The sequence below is a fragment of the Nomascus leucogenys genome, chromosome 18, assembly GCF_006542625.1.
Source record: "Nomascus leucogenys isolate Asia chromosome 18, Asia_NLE_v1, whole genome shotgun sequence".
Taxonomy (NCBI): Eukaryota; Metazoa; Chordata; class Mammalia; order Primates; family Hylobatidae; genus Nomascus; species Nomascus leucogenys.
In genome coordinates this window covers 30,368,777-30,383,793 of record NC_044398.1, presented here as the reverse complement: position 1 = coordinate 30,383,793, position 15,017 = coordinate 30,368,777, and the positions used below count along the sequence as shown (strand labels likewise).

At 45.9% G+C, this 15,017-nt stretch overlaps 1 pseudogene; it reads left to right on the top strand.

Moving 5' to 3' along the window:
- Positions 1 to 11,437: 11,437 nt before the first annotated feature.
- Positions 11,438 to 14,794, top strand: LOC100593608 (annotated as a pseudogene).
- The last annotated feature ends 223 nt before the right edge of the window (positions 14,795 to 15,017 follow it).

The following is a 15,017-nucleotide window of genomic DNA, read 5'->3' as shown; positions in this document are numbered from 1 at the left end:
TCTCCCAAGCAGCTGGGATTATAGGCGCCTGACACCACGCCCAGCTAATTTTTTTTTTTTTTTTTTTGTATTTTTAGTAGAGATGGGGTTTCACCATGTTGACCAGGCTGGTTTCGAACTCCTGACATCAAGTGATTCACCCCCCTTGGCCTCCCAAAGTGCTAGCATTATAGACATGAGCCACCGCATCTAGCCTCTTTGCCTACTCCTGACTCATGAAAGCCATGCTTTCTAAAATGCACATGCTAGGTAAATGGTCTTATGTGTTTCAATTAGAAATAATTTTTGCTTCAGGATTCTTTGGAAGGCCTCATTCTGTTTCTTGATTATTTTGTTTTTCTGCTATTTCATCCTTAGACATGGCTCTTTCTAGCTAAGCCTGGTATTTGTTAATAGGGTGGATGCTTGCCTTAGCAATGCAGTTATGGGATCATTATAATTGATAATAATATATTCATCGAGGCCTTACTAGGTACTAAGAACCAAATACTCTGAATTGAGAACTACTTTAATCTCCCTAACAGGCCTATGACATGGATGTTGCAATCTCTATTTTAGAAATGAGCACTCCAAGATGCAGAATATCTTATCCAAGAGAGCACAGCCAGAAAGTGTCATAGCCAGGAAGAATACCTTCAGAGTTAAAGCTAGAAGGAAGACTGACGTTCACCTCCAACCCCAAATTCCAGCATCTAATACAAGTTTACTTCCTACTGCTCTGATGAACCAAAATGGCCTAACGTCATTAAGGGTAGCGGGTATCCGAGTTACTGGCAACGCATCTGTACGGGTCTGCAGAAACCTCAATTTTTGCCTCCTCAGCAGAAAAGAATTCAACTGAGGGGCAGAAGAAGAGACTGAAGCAAGTTTTAGAGCACGAGTAAAAGTGTATTAAGAAGCTTTAGAGGAGGAACGAAAAGTATACTTGGAAGAGAGCCAAGTGGACGTCTTGGAGGACTAGTGCTCTGTTTGACCTTGGACTTTGGGTTTTATATGCTGGCATACTCCCAGCTTCTTGCATCCCTTTTCCCTTGATTCTTCCCTTGGGGTGAGCTGCCCGCATGCGTGGTGGCCTACTAGCACCTGGGAGCTGAGCACGTGCAGTGTGTTTACAGGAGTTGTATGTATGCTCACCGGAGGCATTCTTCCCTTTTCCAGTGGAATGTCCCTGGAAGGTCATACTCCACCATTTTGCTTTTTTTTTTTTTTTTTGAGATAGCATCTCACTCTGTCACCCAGGTTGGAGTGCAGTGGCATGATCTCAGCTCACTGCAACCTCTGCCTCCCAGGTTGAAGCAATTCTCTGCCTTAGCCTCCAAAGTAGCTGGGATTACAGGTGTCCACCACCACACCTGGCTAATTTTTGTATTTTTAGTAGAGATGAGGTTTCACCATCTTGGCCAGGCTGGTCTTGAACTCCTGACCTTGTGGTCCACCTGCCTTGGCCTCCCAAAGTGCTGGGATTACAGGGGTGAGCCACTGTGCCCAGCCCATGTTCCCTCTTAATGCACATGATTGAGCCATTCGCCCAACTCCTGAGATGTTATGAGGAAGCTGCTGATCATGTTTCAGGTGTTTCCTATCTACTGGGAGACTGACTTTCCCTGGCACTGGCTGCAAACTATTATTTTAGAGAGGCAGTATGACAACTACCTGACCATAACCTGATGGTTGCTTGACTTTCCTGGTGGGGTGTGGGGATCCCTCTCCTGCCCTGTTAGTGTCTGACTAGCTACCCACTGTAACAACATTAAGGCAAAGGATGTAATTTCTAGTGAAGATGAGAATAAGTTAAAGATTCTCCATTGACCAAATGCAATTTATAAAAACCTTTAAACCACTATCCGCCCCCAGCATTCCCTGTTCCCAGGGTTCAGCTTTTCTCCATCATTTTTAATAACAGTCCCTAAGATCCAATCCACAACAGCCAGTCACTCTGTGCGGTTGTATATAAGAGTTGTGGACTCTAAATGAAACAGTAGAGATCCTGTGGAAGTGCCTATTTCCTGGTTGGGACAGACTCTGCCTCTGACCCATGGTGCCTGTTTCCTGGTTGGGACAGACTCTGTCTCTGACCCATGGGAAGACAGTGGGGAGAGGGGTAGTTGTTCTTCCTACCTATTCCCGAGCAACTGGCACCACTCCTTTCGGAGAGGACAGTGGACAGAACCATGCCAACAAAGAAGCTAAAAATTCTGGGGTAGTTTTGGTGTAGATTGATACTAGATTACGAAACAATGTTATAAGTCACCTGCATTGATAAGAAAAAGAGAGGTCACAGCCAGGCGCAGTGGCTCACGCCTGTAATCCCAGCACTTTGGGAGGCCAAGGTGGGCGGATCACCTAAGTCAGGAGTTTGAGACTAGCCTGGCCAACATGGTGAAACCCTGTCTCCACTAAATATACAAAAATTAGCCAGGCATGGTGGCAGGCACCTGTAATCCCAGCTACTCAGGAGGCTGAGACAGGAGAACTGCTTGAACCTGGGAGACGGAGGTTGCAGCGAGCCGGGATCATGCCATTGCATACCAGCCTGGGCCACGAGAGCAAAGCTCCGTCTCAAAAAAAAAAAAAAAAAAAAGAAAAGAAAAGAAAAAGAGAGGTCATGAGACAAGGGATCAATCTTTCATCAGAACTATAGTTAGAAAAGTTCTCCCAAATGTTCTTATTTTCAGAAACAGGAACATAGTCAATCACATTATTTGGGGAGAAATTTCCCAGCTACTCTTTTTGTATAATTTCTTTAGTATTCACATAGTAATTGGGAGAAAACTCAAGTGCTGATTGACTGAGGCCATCTTAAAGTGGAAGTCCTCTATATGTTAAATAATTTAATCTTCACAACAAACCAATGAAGCAAAGGTTAATTTCTCCAATTGTCAAGGAAACTGGGACTTAGAAAATTGGCCAAGGTCATATGGTAGAAACTGAATTCCAAGACTCTTTCTACTACTCCGCCTACCAAGAGGCAACCTTTTGTCTGGGAGGAAAGTTCTCCATTAGGAATATATATTTTCACCCTCCAGGGAATATATTGATTCCTGATATTCAGATGTCCCTGATATTAGGAGGCACATTAGATGCCTGTGGGAAGAGCCCTAAGTACTCAAAAAATGCAAATCCTAGGCCAGGCACGGTCACTCATCCCTGTAATCCCAGCACTTTGGGAGGCCGAGGTGGGCAAATCACAAGGTCAGAAGTTCGAGTCCAGCCTGGCCAACATGGTTAAAACCCATCTCTACTAAAAATACAAAAAATTAGCTGGGCATAGTGGTGGGCACCTGTAATCCCAACTACTCGGGAGGCTGAGGAAGGAGAATCGCTTGAACCCAGGAGGCAAAGGTTGCAGTAAGCCGAGATGTGCCATTGCACTCCAGCCCAGGCAACAGAGTGAGACTCCATCTCAAAAAAAAAGAATGCAAATCTTCATTGCCTTGTGTGGACAACAGCCCAAGGGCCAAGGTCCCCGTGGGCTGATGGCCGTGCTAGGGCTCCAGCCAAGGACTCCTGACTCTTCTACCTCTCTTCCCCCTAGAGTTCACGTTACTGCTCACCTGACTCATATCCCTAATTCCTCAGCAGAAACTTCTCATAGCTTTAACTTCTTTTTAATCAGGTCAAATAAAAATGTTTTTAATTAACTGCCTTGGTTTTTATGCCTTACATCCAGCTGCTTTTTGCAATCTGGCAGGTCCCATCTGTTGGTTTTTCATCAGGCTGCTTCTGCATTCATTGCTTCTTTCCCATCATTTTACTGAGCAACCCCTGGACACCCAGAACATTATCCTGGGTGCTGTGGCAACACAACATGTGAGGAGCTATGGTCCAGAAGTGGAGGCAACACCTCGTGAGAGCACTCTGTAGAGTCTGATAAGGATGACAGCCGCAGTGTGTGCAAATACACGAGGGGATGAGGACCATGCTGCAAGGAATCAAGAAATGCTCCACAGAGGAGGTGGCTTGGAGCCTTAAAGGGTAAATTGACCAAATGACGAAGAGATTATTTTGTAACAGGTGAAGAACAACAAAAACCTTCTCAATGTTAACAAAAGAGAGGAAGAAATAAAATTCAATACCTGTGTAATGAATTTTAAAAATTGGAGTTAAACTTCCTCTTGGAGATTGCAAATACCATCTACCAGGCCTGAATAACTGCATGTATACATTAGTGTTTAGTGCTAATTCCCAAAATCTGACCAGCACCGAGTGAAGACAGTCATCAGGGAAGGGAGCTTTAAGGATGGTTTGAGTGACAGAACCCACTTCATCATCAAGACATTTTGTGGGAAGGAAATTTGGCAGAGTCGACCAAGAGGTGGAGAAGAGATAAAAAGGGAGGCCAGGACAAGCCAATATCTGCTCAGGCCCCCTGAGGAGGCAAGGGTGGAAAGAAGGCAGCCCAGGTATCCTTCTGTGGAAACCATTTCTCAAGTGTCTTCCACAGACTAGTCCAGCAGCCTGGAGCCCAGCGTCGAGCCCAAATCCCAAATGAATTGCTGCCCATTGGCCATCTCTTCCAGACCAAGACAATAATGACACGCCTGTGGTACTGGCCTCCCCACGGAAGACTAAGGAGAACCTCGAGCTGAAGCTGATAAGGAGAAGAAAGTGTGTCATTTCTGTTAGTTTCCCAATGCCACCCAAACAATGCATACACTGTGTCTTTTAAAAAACACACACTTTTATCACCTCAAGGTTTCTGTAGCTCAAAGTCCAGCATTCTGTGGCTGGATTCTTTGCTCAGGGTCTCACAAGGCCAAAATCAAGGCGTTGGCCAACTTAGGACCTTATCTGGAGGCTCTGAGGGAGAATCCACTTCCAGCCTTATTCAAGTCGTTGGCAGAATTCAGTTTCTTGTGGTTGTAGAACTAAGGTTGCCATTTCCTTGACACCTGGTCCCTTCAATCAAGCCAACATGTCATGTTGAATGCTTCCTGAACATTGAATCTCTGACTTCCTCTTCTTCCTCTGCTTTTAAGGGCTTGCATGATTACACAGGGTCTACCTAGATGATCCACGATAATCTTCCCATTTTAAAATCAATGATTAGTCATCTTAATTCCATTTGGAAAGTCCCTTTTACCCTGTAAGGTAACATATCTGTGGGTGTTGTATCTCACTGAATTCAGTGTCTCAGGAATTTGGTGGAATCCTCTTAGGGACAATGAGTCTACCTACCTTGCCGTCCTTCTCTCCCCTTGAGTGTCCATCACCTCACTACCTAATCTTATAACAAGTCAGTGCCAAGAAACTTCAGAATAAGACATGCCTTGACATTCAAGGAATGTTCACCTTAGTTGGAGAATTCAAAACAAGACATAGTGTATATCACACTAGTCATCCCAACCTGCATATCTATGACCCTTTAGAGTTCAAACTAATCCACCAGTATTCCCTAAATGCCATGCGCTTTTCCCCTGCCCTGCTTTATGTTTTTCCAGAATCCTGGAAAAGCCAGTCTCTCTAATCTTGTCCAGCCACCTCCTCCATGAAGAGCTCCTGGCTCTGACTACTTGAAATGAATGTGGCGCTCCTGAAAGTTCTCCTAGCAATGTGTCTGTCCAGTGTAAGCACTTCTCACACTCACTCTGAGCCATGGCATATTGTTGGCATGCCTGTCTCCCCCACAGTCGATGTACAGAAAGCCTTCGTGGCTCACCCACTCTCTGAACGTGGCAATTAATTATGCTATTGAAGCTAGTGCTGCATGGAGACATGAGCATTCTGCAAGTCACCCTCAAATATCTGAAAGTTCTCAAGGCATAGCAGGAAGAATAGAATTCAGATCAGATCAAGACCTTCCTCAGTGTCTGCACTTTTCTCAATGGCATTAATGTAGGTGGAAAAAATGTATAAGCAGAAGCAGGATCTACATGGTCCTTGGAAAGGAAATGCCAAAGCCAAGTTGGAGACCCTGAATTGGACCAGCTCTGTCATGGTTTTCCACGTTGAATAAGATATTACTCAAGAATCCCTATGCCCTTGCCTGAGTCCATGACTGAAGTTCTCTGATGAAGAATTCAGCCTCCCAGATGTTCTGTTGAAGAAAAAGCAACTGTGCCATTGTAAATAAACACATCAATAATCTAAGTTACACATCACTCCCCTGTGAGATTTGTTCATGTAAATAAGTCCTTGAGAACCTTAGGAAAAAAAAAAAAAAAAAAAAAAAACCCTAGCTGCCCTGACCTAGCAAAGTCAAACTTGAAGGCCTACACACCAAAGAACTGGATCTGAGAAGGACTACACATCAAAGAACTGGCTGACCCACCCACCTACCTGACAGCAACGAGTCTTCTTCCCTCTATCCAAAATGCATGTGGATGATCATAACAGAAAATGGGACCTGCATGTCTCCCAAACACTAAGAGGCTGTTGGGGAAGGGCTCTGCAGCTGGGGTTTCAAGGGGCCTAAGATTACCCCCAAACATCTCTGCCTTCCTTTCAGGAGGTAGAATCTGAGCTTTATTTCTCGCTAGGCCTGTGACTGCTTTGACCAGTAAAATACGGAGAAGCACCATCCTGAGACTTGCAAGCCCAGGCACTAAGAAAGCCTGACCACTTCTAATTCTTCCTCTCGGAGTGCCAGGCTGACCACTGTAAAGTCTAGCGTAGAGAAAGAGGCCAATGTGGAGAAGCCCCAGAAGTCCAGACACCACATGGAGCAGCACAAGTATCCAGCACCATCTTCAAAGTGCAAAGGAACTGGCCTGCTGAGCCCCAGTCAACCCAAGAGTCATGGTTGTTGTTTAAACCACTAAGTTTTGGGAGTGGTTCTTGAGGCAGACATAGTTCATCAAAAGCCCATCCAAGGCCGGGTGTGGTGGCTCACGCCTATAATCCCAGCACTTTGGGAGGCTGAGGCGGGCAAATCACGAGGTCGGGAGATTGAGACCATCCTGGCTAACACAGTGAAACCCCGTCTCTACTAAAAATACAAAAAATTAGCCGGGTGTGGTGGCGGGCTCCTGTAGTCCCAGGTACTCAGGAGGCTGAGGCAAGAGAAGGCATGAACCCAGGAGGTGGAGCTTGCAGAGAGCGAAGATCACACCACTGCACTCCAGACTGAAAGAACCCATCCAACGCCATCCCCCCGACCTTCTATACACGAGACTAACAAGTATTTACTGAGTTCAGTGAGTTCGAAGCCTTACTCTCTAGATCTCATTGGATTCTATCAACAGTGTCCCGTATGAGGCCTGTTATAAAGGTGATATGGTTTAGCTTTGTGTCCCCACCCAAATCTCAGCTTGAATTGTAATAATCCCCACGTGTTGTGGGAGGGACCCAGTGGGAGGTAACTGAATCATGGGGGCGGGTTTTTCCCATGCTGTTCTCGTGATAGTGAATAAGTCTCATGAAATCTGACGGTTTTATAAAGGGGAGTTCCCCCACACCTACTCTCTTGCCTGCTACCATGTAAGTCATGACTTTCTCCTCCTTTGCCTTCTGACATGACTGTGAGGCTTCCCCAGGTATTGTGGAACTGTGAGTTCATTAAACCTCTTTTTCTTTATAAATTACCCAGTCTCATGTATGTCTTTTTTAACAGCATGAGAACTGACTAGTACAAAAGATATGAATCAAATTGGTATTGGTTAAACAACTTGCCCATATTGCACAGCCAATTTCCATATTGCACAGCCAGTTAGAAGGAAATAGAACTAAATATACCTCAAACACGGATGCCTGTGTTGTTTCTCCAGTGGCCTGGCCCAGCCCTGATGCTTCTCTCAGGCTCACTGTCTGGTCTGGCACAAAATCCTTTTATGAATATTCAGTATTGTACACTAAAAGATTTTCTCAGAACAGACACCAAAAAAAGTCATAAATGCAAGGACAGCTTCTCCTACTCTGCAGTCCACATAGCTTCTAACGCAACACTGAGCACACAGTGGGAACCTAATAAACGCCTGCTGTTTAAAACACAGATCCATTGATTACAATAAAAATAGAGCAGATCGAAAATTTTCAGAAATGTGACTTGCACCAAGATTTGCCTCTTGCGAGTTTGCTCTGGTCAACCTTTTTGTAGAGGCTTGGTGTGGAAAGAACTATTTCCACGTATTTCATAGATTAATTTAATTGAGTCTCTGATGGATGAAGTGAGTAGTTGTGAAAATTTATTCACCTTCCAAAATCTCCTGGAAGAGGAGCCACCAGATCACAGGCCCAGATCACCCTTCCCATGCTAGTTTTGCCCTGAAGCAAATAGCCTCAGACTGGGGCTGCATATCCCTAGCTATTTAATTAAATTGACAGTCAGTTATTTTTTCTTAATCAATGCTGTGGTTATGTCAGTTTCAAAAGCCTGCCATCCCTCTTCCAACTTGTCAGGGTAAGAAAAAGCACAGCACAGCCAATTCATATAAAAGGACTTCTGTGACATATGTCCCCAAGTGGAACAGGAGATAAAAGTTCCAATCTCCTTCTACTGTGAACTTCATCTGGGGTCTGGAGTAAATCAAGACTAAAGTGTACATATTTATTAAGCGCTTGCTGTGAGTGAAACACTCTGCTTGCTAAGTATTAGCAGAAATGGCAATAATAAAAACATCTAGTATATGTTATGCTTATCGGACTGGAAAACACATACAAACTCAGTCTTCATAACTTTTCTGAGAAACAGATACACTGATCACTGTTTTGTGGAAAACAGAGGTTGTAGAAGGCTATGTGATATGCCCACAGTTACTGACCCAGTATTTCATGGCACCAAGACTTTAGAAGGACATTGTGATTCCAAGTTTATTATTCTTTCCAGGATGTGATGAATTGGCAGATGAACAATGTGTAATACAATCAATATAGTGTGGATGGAACAGCATGTCATCTGGGGGACCTGGTTAGGCTTCTGGGATATGAGCAGGATTTGGAATACTGGCCCTGAGTGTGTCTGAGAACAGTGGACACAGGGCTTCCTCGTAGACACGGAGACCTCCCTCCTGTTCGCAGAGCAGTCTGGAATGTCCTTGAGGCTTTCACCTCCCCTGGGCACTGCATCCTTACAGTAAGCAAGGGGATGCTGTGGCTATCCCCCTTGGTGCAGAGGAAGACCTAAACCTGTGTACAGGTCATCCAAAGCTGCCCAGGCTGCTGCCACTCCAGCAGCTGCCTCCCAAGCCATGCGGCTACATGCTGGGTTTGTTGTTTTTTTTAAAGAGTCTCAGGGACTTAGTGATATAGCCATGTTAAAGACATAGTCTCCATTTCCATGCAGACCTCTCCCCCAGGGCATACTGCCTCTTACATCCAGGTAATAGTGTCTAATGGGAAGAGCAATAGCTGTAGGGTCAGGGAACCTGGATTCCATTCCTGAGTGGCCGTTTTAAAACACTGCCGTAAATTATTTGACACTCATCCTGCTGAAAGATGGGGTCTGTGTGTCCCCTATCTTTGAAATGGGACCAACTTGCGGCTGTTTTAACCAATAGAGTTAGGAGGAAGGTGAGACTCCTAACTTGGTGGCTTGCTAGGTCAGGTGGTACTCCTAAAGGTGGTTTGCTAGGTCAGGAGAGGCCTTGCAACTCCTGCCTTGGTCCTCAGGATGCTTGGTCTCTGATGGTCCCACCATGTGGGGATAAGCCCACATTTGCATATAGAGGACACACGTAGGTGCTCTGGGCAACAGTCCAAGCTGAACCCAGCCTTCCAAACATCCCACTTCAGGGATCAGCCCCCACTCAAGTCACCTACAGTCATGGGAGTCCTTGTTGGCACAGAGACAAGCCATCCTCACTGTGCCCTCCCCAGACTCCTAACCCACAGAATCTGTGAGCATAATAAAATGATGGTGGTTTTTATGTCACTAAGTTTTGAGATGGTTTGTTATACAGCAAAGAAAACTTTGCTGTAAAACATCTTGCTTCCGGGTACCAACTGTTTTAAAATTCAAGAGCCCCTTCTTTTGTAGAAAAAAAAAGTCCTGCCTCACATGATGCTGTCAAGACTAAATGACATAGAGAATATGGATCACTAGGCACAGCGCACAGCACAGGGCCAGCCCCTACAAGTGTGAGTTTCCAAGCAAGCTGAGAAAGGGACTTCAATTTGTCCTGAAAAGTATGGCACATTTCCCATCTTGTCAGGTAACCTCCCTCACACTCTCCCGGGGTTCAGACTGCATGGGTTAGGCCTTCCCCCCCCCCACCTCCTCTCAGCAGATTGCCTGGTGGGACGAGAGGCAGCCCCGGCAGAGAGGAGTGTTTTCATGTCTGACATCCGCTGCCCTCTGGACAGTCTGATCTTGCCAACTGTGGGAGGCAACGGTGGGAGGCAGCTCCATGCAGCAGCCTTGGCCAAAGCCCACCGGACTCCCACAGTGACTCAGCACAGAGTGGCTGCCCACATTCATTATCATCACCAAGTAGGGGGGCTTTGGCACCTCCTCAGCCAGCACTTCTCTCTACATTGAATTCTGCATGAGTCTCATGATCAAAGTTCAAGTGTGACAGGCACATGTATACACAGAGAGGCTCGGAGCTAAGGAAATAATTCTCCGTGTGGGTCTCTTTCTTTCTGAGGACCAGCAAAAGGATAGTCCTTCTAAGACGAGAGGAGATTCCAAGCATCCTAGGAGGTGATAATTAACTTCCTGCCCCTACAGGTCTGGGCCTGCAAGACGACAAGAGGGGAAGGACAGCCCCCTCTCCATACGTGACCAGATGGAACCCTGCCACACACGCTTTAAGGCCTAGCTCGCAACTCATGAATGCACTGTGCATGCTCCCCACATACAAGTCTCTTACAAAACTGTGAATGTTTGCTTCCAGACTAAAAACCAACTCAGAAGTAAAACTAAATCAGAGAAATCATTTTACTGAGAAAAAAAAAATTAAAGATTAGTTAATACAATACAGCTATCTCATAAATACACATCTATGGGAATGTCATAAATATCTGTGTGCCATTATTCCCATTTTAGAATCTGAGAAGATAGGGATCCCCAAAAGACAGTGGATCATATGTCAAAATCATCAAAATTCAGAGCAGAAAAGATCATAAGAGCATGTACGGTTCATTTCCTACTGTTCTGACTACCGATGAGGAAACAGACTGTGGCCTGCAAGAGATCACCAAACCTCAAAATATATGGAAACAATGTTTTAGACAAGCTTCTTTCCATTGTCATATTCCTGGCCATGTGTGGCTTTGAAATGACTCTAGAAGTTTTGGCCAAATATTCACACACCTAGAGCTTTGTAGGGAGCTCTATTCAATAGTATATTTTTCCGAAGGTCTAATCAACATGAACAACAAAGATCATTTCAGAAAATGAGTGCTCTGATGAGCATATAAAGGGTGATGTTATAGAGGGTACCAGGGCAAGTTAAGGTTAGGGATGCTATAGATAACGGTCAAGAAAGATTTATTTGATTTATGAGCTCTCGTGAGACTTGGGCCTCTTCCTAGGCTGGCATTTAAGAAGGAGAAGGCCATGTTCGGTTCAAGCACCAAGATCATGAAGCCCAATGGCGAGAAGCCAGACAAGTTCAAGTCCAGCATCTCCAGGGTCTTCTGGAGCTGAAGATGAACTTGGATCTCAAGGCTCAGCTCAGGGAGCTGAATATAACAGCAGCCAAGAAACCTGAAGTTGATGGTGGTCAGGAAGCTTATTATAATCATTGTTCCCGTTCCTCAGCTGAAATCTTTCCAGAAAATTCAAGTCCAGATAGTACGTGAATTGGAGAAAAAGTTCGGTAGGAAGCATGCTGTCTTTATTGCTCAGGGGAGAACTCTGCCTATGCCGACTTGAAAAAATGATACAAAAAATAAGCAAAAGCATCCCAGGAGCTGCACCCTAACAGCCACGCATGATGCAATCCTTGAAGACTTGGTCTTCCCAAGTGAAACTGGGAGCAAAAGAATCTGTGTGAAACCGGCTAGCATTCAGCTCAGGAAAGTTCATTTGGACAAAGCACAGCAGAACCATGTGGAGCACAAGGTTGAAACTTTTTCTGGTGTCTATAAAGAGCTCCTGGGCAAAGGTGTTAATTTTGAATTTCCAGAGTTTCCATTACAAACAAAAATGACTAAAGTATATTCACATTTAGAAGAAGAAAAGTTTATCCGAAGAAAGGACATTTGAGCAAATCTGCAGAATGAGACAGACCTAAACATGTGAAGAACTCTCCACGCAGAGGGAGCTGCCAGTGCTGAAGGCCTGAGACAGGGAAGGGCCAGTGCTCATGAACAGGGGGAGGGTGGTTTGAGACCAGGATGCGGGTAAGCTGGGCCAGATCTTGTAAATCCTCAGAGGCCACAGTAAGATGTTTGGACCTCATTCTCAGTGCAGTGGGAAGCTGCTGAAGTCTAAGTGATGTGGCCTTATTCACAGAATGCCAGCTACAGAGTGGAAAATGTACAGAAAGATGCAAGGCCAGGTAGGTGCAGAGAAATCAGTGAGGAGGGCCACGCAGTAGTCCCAGAAATAGAGGCGGTTTGGACCAGAGTAGTATCCATGGAAACGAAGACGCAGTCATGCTCTGCCGGATACTGACCACCATCAGCACCCACTGAGGAAAGACAAAGCCTGTCTACCCCCTCTCCACCAGGAAGGGAGCAAAGGCTGCCCCTCCAGCATCTCCAACAGGTGCAATTCAGGTCAGCATGGAGGAGGCCCACTCCCCACTGAGGCAGCCCATCTAGGGACAACCATGGGGCTTTTCCATTTAGCCAAAACCAAATGCCAGCAATTATTCATATTCTAATCATCTACCTTATTGATGTGCAACCCACTCAAGACTGGCCAAGTAGTAGTAACCAATATAATACTGACTTCTTCCGCCAAGGAGCAGATGTAGTCATTCACTGATATTTCATGGGGTGGTGGCACGTGGACTGTCATGGAAGCCTGGGTTCTACTCAAACAGGTCTGTTTTCAGTCCCATCTTAATCAGACAGTTGCCCTTGCTGAGAGAGAATCTCCCCCATCACCCTGTGGAGTAAAGAAGGCACTATCCCCAGAATCTAGCAGAATTGGCTGGTGGCTGGACAAAGAAAGCAGGCATGTTCAGAGCCACACCAAGGAGCAAGGCAGTGGTCGTGAGGCCAGCTCATGGGTGAGTGTGTGAGCAGAAAGGGCCTCCCTCCAAAGCCAGAACGTGGGCAAGAACATGAACTCTGGGTGAAATGACACACAGAGTCAGAGCATCTTCCGTAAATCATAAAGACCCACAGGCAGCAAAGGTCCAGACCAGTGTGGTCAACCACAGGCCAAGAGCCACAAGGATGACACCCTGCAACTTGGATAACCTGAAAACAGAAGTCCTGCTGGACCTGAAGGAACACTGCTCAGTCAGCCACGCCTGTCTGATGGTTTCCCCCTGCCGGGGTGAGCAAGAATTAGAGACTGGCTTCAGATCTCCTCCAGCCTTCCCTATCAATTGCCATGAAAACGTAAAGGAAACAGCAGCTGCTTTTCCTCTCAAGGTATGCACACTTCTAACACCAGAAGATATAAAAATAAGGTTGTCCTTTAGGGTTAAGCCACCACACACACTATAACAGGCCATGTGGGAACAAACCAGGCAAATTTGATCAGAGAATATGCAAACCACCAAACTCTCCCCAAGGTGCCCTGCGCACAGCCTCAAGGAGAAGCAGCAGTGATTGTAGTTTCCTGAGCAGAAACCTAGTGGTTTGCGTTGTTCCCACTTTGGAGAAGTCCTATGAGCAGGAGGGGATGAAAACTCAGTGCATTCACGATAAAAGGTGGAAGCGGTGAGCACCCAGGCCAGCCCAGGGGAAGGCTGTCCTGACCCCCCACACTCACACCCTCCCCGGCGGAGTCGCATCCCCCCGGAGGTGGTGATGAGGGCCTGTGGCTCACTTAGTCAAATGCCATGTCTCACCTCGGGGTAATTCAAGACTTCCCAAGAAATGATGAAGGCAGTGTCTTCGCACAGTGTTCAAGTGTACCACCTAGAAAAAGAGAAACAGGCATCATAAACAGTGGTGAAAAGAAACCTGTAAGCCTGCAGCGATGTAGAGACCCACTGTCAGCATCTGCTGAGGAGGAGAATCAGTCTTCTATGAGGAGCTCCACTGGTACCTGCTGCCTGTCAAGGGTCTGTGAATCACATCGGGAGAATCCTCTGTACCCAGGGCTCTGTTGTCCATCTCAGGTGTAATTTTGAGCAATGACATTGCAGGGAGGAAATATGACAATGTCCCCACAGTGGCTAATTTATCATGCAGCATGACCTACTGACAGTTTCAGCCATGTGAAATCTATGGCAAAACATAGCCAAAGCGGAGGTTTTTTAATGTAACATTAATCACGTGGAACATTTCTGAAAAGAGCTAAAAGAAATGACTAGCATAGACAAGTCTTTTGAAGCTGGTGGGTTCAAGGAATGAGTAGACTGTAACTGCACTGGCATCTGTGGAAATTCAGACATTCAGAGGAAAGAAACTTTTCATCTGCAATGTGAAATGAGACGCCTGTCATTCCAAAGCCACCTCCCAGCGCCAAGGACTTACAATACCCTCTCCTGTTTATTCCCTCTGGCCGCTCTCTCTCCAGGACTATAAGCTCTTTGAAGAAAGCTTCTTGTTTTATTCATTCTTTCCAGCTTCTAGAGCAAGTGCTTGATAAACACTTGCTAACTCGAAGCAGATTCTGGTAATAAAACTGCCCTAACTTCATCCACAGGAACTTCCAGGCCTCTTCCTGATAGCCCTTAATGGTTCCAGGAGGAGCTGCAACCTCTTCGACGGTGTGAAGAGGGAGCAGCTAGAAAACCCTGAACTTACCGCAGAGGACGGTGTCGCTGGAGGAGCCCAGCTCTGAGCCAGGTGCCACGCAGGGGGTGGCAGAACATACCAAGTCAACTAAGCACATAGCAAGTCGACTCTAATCCTGGTCAGGAACCCACCACTCACCACCCACACGGCTAAGCTATGTTGTTTCACGATGCAACACCTCAGTGTCTCTATCTCTCAAACGGGAAGATAAAAAGCTCGTTCCTTCCAGAAAAAGGTCTGCCAAAGACAGCAACATATAGGATTCCAAG